This window comes from Cibotium barometz, chromosome 18 (genome assembly GCF_041138505.1).
Source record: "Cibotium barometz isolate CiBa-2024 chromosome 18, ASM4113850v1, whole genome shotgun sequence".
Lineage (NCBI taxonomy): Eukaryota > Viridiplantae > Streptophyta > Polypodiopsida > Cyatheales > Cibotiaceae > Cibotium > Cibotium barometz.
In genome coordinates, this window is record NC_141063.1 from 3,226,104 (window position 1) to 3,235,529 (window position 9,426).

A 9,426-nucleotide genomic window follows, 5' to 3' on the forward strand; every position below is an offset into this window, starting at 1 on the left:
TTTGGCACTAATGTCAATCCGAGATTTTAAAGATCTTTTTTTTAAGGTCTCCAGACTCGGCCCACTTCCCGATAAACTGGCCCTTCAAAAAAGATGTGTATCTAGCGCTTTGTAAAATTGCATTTGAGAGGTCACTAATAGAGGCATTGTAGAGACCAACATATTTGACATGGTTCAATCCAGCCCTCCAACTACCATGAATAGACTCTGCTAGATTTGTTCGAGGTATCAAGTACTTCTCGTTATCTGACATACTCTGCAGAGATATTGTAATGGCAAAATTACATTATTAACATGACAAAAAAAATTCAAGAGAAATACAAAACCAACCTCTATAATGTAGTGGCCCCAATGGGAAATCCTAGCATGCCACCATGCAAACCAAGTTTCAAGCCGTGGCAAGTCTGAGTCACTTGCATGGCCTGCATTCCACCATGCCCTTAGGCTTCTCATTTCGACTTCTGCAGCTTGCTCTGTAGAGGCATCCTTCCAGCGTCTACATCGGATTTTAAATTCCTCTTGGCTGCCAACTTTTATACATGCCTTTGCATGGGAATGAAGACTTTGCTCCCAATGGAAAAGGCAAGAACGCTCTTTCCCTTCCATTATATTGTCAGGGCCACCATTGAAAGTGGCACGTACAGCTCTCCAGTTGGCTTGGGCCTCATCTGCCATGAACCCTTTGAATTCAGCATTGTCAAACCCTTCTGAAACCATTACTTTGTTGAGAGTATCCCAAAATAGAATTTGTGCGTCAGTATCTTCCACCTTGAAGTCACAAGTTGCAATTGTTTGCAACTCTTGGATAAAAGGATTATACACATGGCAAGCCATGGTAGTCCAATCTTTCATTCGCTTCACAAAGTCAAACAACACCCAACAATGACCCAGTTCTCCTCCAGGTCTCATTTTATTTACCAAATCAACCCCTGAACCAGAACCTTGGGTAGACATTTTAAATACATGACACCTGCTGAATGAACTATGTTGCAATTGTCCAGGAAACACTACACTTTGGAAATAATTATATCTACAATGTCTTTTCAAGTATAAAATTCCATCTAGCCCATCTGACACAGGTCGAGAGTCACGTCGACTCTCCTCAATCCATCTTGATAATCTACACAGACATAAAGTTGATCAATATTCATTGTGATAACATAGAACCCCACCGTAACACCTACTAGTATTGAACCTGCGCATTGCTGCGGGGCCGACCAAGGTTCCAGAAAAGAACTATTCCCTCTCTACAACCATCTCTATGTCTCTCTCTCTCTCTCTCTCTCTCTCTCTCTTTCACACACACACACATACACATGCACATGGCCCTCTCCCTCTTTCTATCACGTACACACTCTCAAATGTTGAAACTCTCTCTCTCTCTCTCTCTCTCTCTCTCGCTCACACACACACACACATGCGCACACTCCCTCTCTCTTCTTACACTCTTCCACACATAGAAGCGCTCTCTCTCTCTCTCTCTCTCACACACACACACACTCTCTCTCTCTCTCTCTCTCTCTCTCTCTCACACACACACACACACACACTCTCTCTCTCTCTCTCTCTCTCTCTCACACACACACACACACACACACACACACACATACACATATGTAAATATATAGTATCAACAACAATATTATGTTTTAGATACATATACCTATACATAGACACATATACTTATACATATACCTATAGTACCAACAACAATATTATGTTTTAGATACATATACCTATACATAGACACATATACTTATACATATATACATGTATTTAAAAATATAAATACAAACATCAACATAATTTAAGTAATTTTGATTAAATTTTAATGTGCAGAGATGGGTGATAAGCTGTGGTCACTTTTAAATATGTAGATAGATATATCATACACACACACACACACACACACACACACACACATATGTATTTACATATACATACATACATACATACATTAATTTACTTTCTAATGGATTATATATATATATAAGAAACTCAATAAATAAATGGTTTGATGGTGACAACTAATTGTGAGCTCCAATGCATCTAGGCGTGTGGAAAAGAAACCCCCAAACACTTGACTTCTCTTCTCCTTTTTCCTTTTCAAAAATTCTCCCTCTCGTTTCTCCATGTAAAGGGCTGAGGACTCTTCCTTTATCTTGTAATAGATACCCTTACCCCAGTTATGATGAAAAGACACTTTTTTCCAGCACATGCTTTGGTAAGGACCTGTTATGGGCGACAGTGTGTACAGGGAGAGTGAGAGACGCACCATGCGAGGCCATGATAATCATCTGACTATTAACATGGCAATGGGGCTTTCATCTCAGCAAGACAGTTGACGTGGAGGCCGGCCTCCTCGCCCTACATGGTAATCGGCCTCCCCTCACCCCGGTAGACCAGTAGGATAGCCTGCAACCCATCCAATGTCGATCATAGGGGTGGGGGTTAAAAGGAGGGCACATCAGCCATGGAGCTTGCGATTTATCCTAACTCAACTTTCTGTGTCCACGGTGCAACGTGTGCCCCCTTTGGACTATTTCTGTTTGGTGCACGGGGGATAGAGGTTTTAAGTCCATTGTGGATGAAGCAGGACACTTATTACTATCATGGTCAAAGGTTTTACAATATATGCAGTATAAAAAAATAGGTACCTTGTATGCACAATGAGGATTGGGATGGTCATAGTGATGCTCTCACAATCTTCCCTACAGCATCTCCATGTTGCAACCATTGGGGAAGGTGTAGATTAAGCTCAATGTATATATTAAGATAATAAGCTTTATGCATAGAGCTTAATCTATGCTCTAAGCTCTATGCATAGATTAAGTTCTATGCTTCATTTATGCATTAAGTTTAAGCTAAGCTAATCTTAAATTTCGACCACCCAAGGGTTAAACATAATAGAAGCACACCTAATCATTAGGTCACACCATCACTTGTAGAGTGATGGATAGGAAAAGAAAGAGGAATAGCAAGGGGAAGGGGAAGGGGAAGGGGAAGGGGAAGAAGAAGAAGAACCATAAACAAATGCATTAGAATAAAACATAAGAGAAAAATACCTTCAAGAGCTTACACCATAACCATTTGGAGATGAAGAGAAAGAGTCTCATGAAGAGGAAGGGGAAGGAGAATATAAAGAGTAAAAATGCTTATAAGGAAAGCTAGCTTGATTGAAGTGAGGAGTCGGTGCAGGAACTCAAGGAAAGGAGTGGAGAAAATTTTTTGTGGGAGAGAAAAATAGGCATCGGCGTGTCGCAAGCTCAAAAAGTTAATTTTGTCAGCGTCACTAAAAATGACACTTAACGGCGCTTATAGTGACACTGTGTAAATTTTAGAGAGCAAGCCTATGCATATACCATTGACACTACTAAATTTAGTGCATGTATTTATATTAACTGCACATTTTTTGTGCCTAGCATAGATGTCTTCTACTAGTTCGGATAGTGATGGGTCACCAACCAATTGGAGGTCCAGAGTGATTGTGAAGAAGAATCCCTTGTTCATGTGCAAGATGCAAGATTTTTTGTGTACGTGAACGTAAAGTGACATTGGAGCATATTAGAAAATGGGGATCGTTTGAACCAATGCCAACCAACTTGATGTTGCAAGCCAATTCCTCGGTTAGTATATAAACTTATGCCTTGAAATGTAAACTCGTGGTTTGCCATATGTAATGTTGAGTGTCATTTTTAAATATGGTTCATTAGGATGAGGAGGGCATGGACATTCGTGCACGAGTACTACACAATATACCTCATTATTCGATCATTGGGAGAAACTTGAGGAAGGAATACAAGCATTGTAAGGAGCACTTGGAAAGTGGAGCATGTTCAGTACATTTGGAAGACCCAAGATTTCCTTCACATGAGATAGAGGAAGAGGATGCCATGGAGGAGATGATCACTCACTTTTTTCAAAGCGAGGGTGAGGAAGAGACACCTAACTTTGAAACACATGAAAGAAAGAATTGTTGGAATTAGGGTTGCAGGAATGCACACACAACTTCAAGAAGATGAGGAAGCTTGAGCACAACACAGTAGTGTATTATGAGTGCCAAAAATGAAAGATAACAAGCCCTAGAAGATAATGGGCGTATATACAATGCACGGGGGAAAAAACCTCCTGGTGAGGGAAAAAGTGCCCCGGCGGTCCTAAGTGTGTTCACACACATCACTACTATAATATGGTAACAAATCCCCCCTGGAGTGATGCGGTGAACAAGAGCTAGCACTCATGTATAGGGAAGTGTCTAGCTATGTGGACGAATCCACAAAAGGGAGTAAGCCCAAAGCTTTGCGAAAAGCTTCGAACTTCTCACGAGGCAGAGCCTTTGTGAAAAGGTCTGCAAGGTTATCCTGTGTTGGCACATAAGCCAAACTGATCTCTCCTGCAGAGAGTCTCTCCCTGACATAATGGTAGTGCACCTCAATGTGCTTCGTACGAGCATGGAACACTGGGTTCCGCGCAACTGCCAATGCGCTCTGACTGTCAGTAAAGATGGTGGTGGCAGATGGCTGCCCAACACCCAAATCAGCCATAAGGCGTCTGAGCCACACACACTCAACCGTAGCTGTGAAAGCTGCCCTGTACTCAGCTTCACAACTAGAAGTGGCCACAGTAGGCTGCTTCTTGCTCAACCATGATATGCATGAGCTTCCAAGCATGAAGCAAAAACCACTCGTGGACACGCGTGTGTCATAACAACCAGCCCAGTCAGAATCTGAAAAAACATGTAAATCTGGCGGCAATGATCCCCCCTTGGGATAAAACAACCCAAGATGCCGAGTACCACTCAAATAGCGAAAGATACGCTTCACTGCCTGCCAATGCTTAATGCCTGGGCTATGCATAAATCTGCTCACCTGTGAGACTGCAAACTGAATGTCTGGCCTCGTAATGCATACATAAATGAGGCAACCAACAGCTGTCTGATAGAGTGTGACATCAAAGTGATCTCCAGCATCATGAAGACTCAACTTCAAACCTGTCTCCATTGGAGTAGCAATAGGCTTGCAGTCTTCAAGGCCAAATCTCCGCAACAATGTTTCAATATACTTTGTCTGACACAAAGCAATACCTCCATCACACTGCTTAAATTGTATCCCCAAATAATGATGCAAATGCCCCAAATCTGACATCTCAAAAGAGGCATTCAAATCAGCCTTAAAATCAGCAATATGACTCTCATTTGGTCCTGTGAGCAGCATGTCATCGACATAGAGAGCAATGATTAGATGTACACCATCCACACGTTTAACATACAAAGTGCTTTCTGTTGGACTATTCTGAAACCCATGTGCAGTCAAATATGCATGTATTTTTTCATACCAAGCTCGTGGAGCTTGCTTTAAACCATATAAAGCCTTTTTTAACCTGCACACTTTGTTTTCCTGCCCTCTTTGAACAAAACCACGAGGCTGCGATACATACACCTCCTCATGCAAATCTCCATTTAAGAATGCAGTCTTTATGTCCAGCTGATGTACATTCCAACCATTATGAGCTGCTAATGCACAGATGCTACGAACAGTGGTCATACGACATGTGGGAGCAAAAGTCTCATCAAAATCAATGCCCTTCTCTTGAGCATAACCTTTTGCAACAAGCCTAGCCTTATGGCGATCCACTGTGCCATCAGGCTTACGCTTCAATTTGTATACCCACTTAGTGCCAATGGCCTTCTTGCCAGGGGGCAAGTCACATAAAGACCATGTACTATTCTTCATAATAGCATCGTATTCTGCTTGCATAGCAGCCATCCAATTTTCTGAACTTTGTGCCTCATCAAATGAAACAGGCTCACTTTCATCGCACATACTAGAAACAGCCAATGCATAACAATCTGACGCATAAGAGGCACCATGAGAGCCAGAACGAGTGCGACTAGACAAAGGGGCATCCAACTTGCTGTCACGCAAAGTCTGCACCAGCCATCTAGGCATGTTCCTAGAGCCCTCAATCTCTTGTCTCTCATCCTCAAGTGCATCATGCACATCTGCATCAGATATAGGCTGATCTGTGCCATCATTTAAAACCTGCATAGGCTGAAAAACTGCCTCATGAGGTATTGCACTTGACTGTGCACCACTGAAAAGAGGCAACAATGTATCATAGACATCACGTGAGCTGATATCTGTCTCCTTAGTACATGAAACCAAGGGCTGAACTGCATCTTCCACAAATACAACATCACGGCTAACCAAAATGCGCGTTGTCTGTGGATGATACAAACGATAGCCTTTGCTCTCAGCACTATATCCAACAAAAATACATTTGACAGCTTTGTCATCCAATTTTCTGCGATGTTGCACAGGCACTAATGCATATGCCAGGCAACCAAAAACACGTAAATGGCCAACAGATGGCTTGCGGCTATGCCAAGCCTCATATGGAGTGACAACCTCTAATGCTTTGGTGGGACACCTGTTTAGTACATAAGTGGCACACATGACAGCCTCAAGCCAAAAACCATGTGGTAGACTTTGACTCTTAACCATACATCTTGCCATTTCCATGAGAGACCTGTTTTTTCTCTCAGCCACACCATTTTGCTGTGGTGTATACGGCACTGTACATTGGTGTTTTATCCCACGCTCAGCCAGAAATGCATTAAATTCTGAAGACATATACTCCCCCCCTCGATCTGAACGGAGGGTGCCCATCTTACTTTCTGACACATTTTCAGCCATAACCAAAAACTGTTTGAAGCACAAAAACACTTCGGACTTTGCCTTCAAAGGATATACCCATGCATGCCTGGTAAAATCATCAATGAAAGTCACGAAGTAAAGGTAGTTTCCAAATGATGGAGTTTGCATGGGACCACAAACATCACTGTGAACAAGCTGCAATCTGCGTTCAGCTCTCACTGATCCATCTTTGGGAAAGGAAGCACGCTGCATTTTACCCAATATGCAGCCCTCACAAACATGCTTGACAGGTGCCTCAAGCTTAGGCAAAGAAGACACCATTTCAGATTTCTGCAGGCGCAGCAAACTTGCAAAATTCAGATGACCAAAACGTGCATGCCACAGTTTTGCATTTGAAATAGCCTGCGTATCCATAATAGCACATGCTGAATCCTCTACACATTTGCCATCCATATTGAGCTTATACAGCCCTCGACATAGTGAACCAGATGCTACAATGATGTCACCACAAGAGAGATCATGAACAGTACATCTGTCATCCACAAATTTTACAACCAAACCTGTTTTGGCAAATGCGGAGACTGACAGCAGATTCTTTTTGATCCCTGGCACATACAATGCATCAAAAAGTGTAAAGGTGTTGCAATTTGCAACATTCAGCACAATCTGTCCAACTCCTTTAACGGGATAAGAGGAGTTATTGGCACAAGTGACAGTATTCCCTGTGGGAGCAGACTCAAGGAAAGTGAATAAACTGCGCTGCGAGGTGATATGCTTAGTGGCACCACTGTCAAAGTACCATACATCTGAATCTACTGCAGACATACATGTGTCATGCAAAGATGGGTCATAACTGCACTGCGCATTGAATGCCCATTCTGTATCTAGCACAACATTAGCAGATTCATTGTTAGAAGGAGAGGCATCTGCAACAGCCATACCAGCCTCTTTCTTCTTAGCCTCTTTCGCAGCCAGCTTAGGACACGCTTTGATGACATGATCATTTCCCTTACAGTACTTGCAAAATGTCTTCTGTTTGTCACCCTTCTTCTCATCTTTGTCTTCCTTCTTTGGTTGCGCAGCATTTGCAGATTTCTGCTTACTAGAAGAAAAGCCAGCTTTACCTTTCCCGCTTCTCTGACTAGCAACGAAAGCTTGATCTGCGACACGCATAATATTCCTGTTTTGCCTTGACTGGTCTTCTTGCAGCAAAACAGAAACTAACTCCTCAAATGATAAGGCATTGGGATTGCCTTTCATCATCAAGCGAAGAGTGGAAGCAAAACCCTGATAAGAATCTGGTAGACCATTCAAAACAGTCTGCACAAGTGAACTGTCTGACAGGATTTCATCTGCAGAAATGAGCTGCTCTTTGAAATCCTTGATCTTTGTCAAAAAGCTATCCATAGAATCACCTTCGTTCATATGCTCACTCTCCAACTGTTTTCGGAGATAAGCAACACGAGCCTCATTTCTTGCCTGATACAATGTGGCAAGTACATCCCAAGCATCCTTAGAAGTCCTGCAGGAGCGAATATGTGGGATAATGGTACGTTTGACAGACAGCGCAATCAAGGCATGAGCCTGCGCATCTCTACCATCCCAACGAATCTGCTCTGCTGAAAGTGGTGGTTCTCGAACAGCTGCTACAGCACTTGTGCCTGCACCATCATCAACAGTACCTGTTTCTGATGTATTTGCAGCATTCCCAACCACAATAGGACGTGCATCAATACCCTGCACAATGTTCCATAACCCCTTTGCTACCAATACATGTCGCATCATATATGCCCACAATGGATAGTTGGTGCCATCCAACTTATCCTCAGCAGCCAACATGCGGAATACATCATTGTTGTCAGCCATGGCCAATGACTGTACTACTAGATGTAAATGCTGTCTGTAAGAGGTAAACCTGTATAAAATCGACCTGTGCTATGTAGCACAGCCCAAAACAGACGAATGGGCACCTGTCCTGCAGATTTTAATCTTGACAGAAAATCTGCACAGTAGGACGATTTTGCCTGCGCAGTACTTGGAATGCAAAAACGGAGGGCGAAATGACTTCAGATCAAAATTCTGAAACGACCTAGCCCTACGGGCTTTCCCACGGCATATACTAACCTGCAGACGCTCGTGAAACCTCGTCGCAATCGGAGGAGATGAAGCGGCAGGTGCCGGTGATGCTGCCCGGGAGGAGGAAGCCTGCTCTGATACCAATTGTTGGAATTAGGGTTGCAGGAATGCACACACAACTTCAAGAAGATGAGGAAGCTTGAGCACAACACAGTAGTGTATTATGAGTGCCAAAAATGAAAGATAACAAGCCCTAGAAGATAATGGGCGTATATACAATGCACGGGGGAAAAAACCTCCTGGTGAGGGAAAAAGTGCCCCGGCGGTCCTAAGTGTGTTCACACACATCACTACTATAATATGGTAACAAGAATGTGTTACACAAAGAGGCTAACACACCATTGTAGGAGGATGCAAAGTACTCAACTTTGCACGCATGCTTGGAAATCCTCAACTTACACAAACAACATATGGAGCGATAATAGTGTGAAAAGCCTACTTCGGTTATTAAAGAAGATGCTCCCAAAACCAACAAACAATTTGATGCTCGCAAGAAGAAGTGATGCTTGAAGAATCCTTTCCAAGCTTGATATGGATTACACTCGAATCCATGCATGTCATAATGATTGTGTACTATTCAGAGGTACCTTTGCCAATGTCATATAATGTCCAATTTGTGGAGAGGATCATTTTA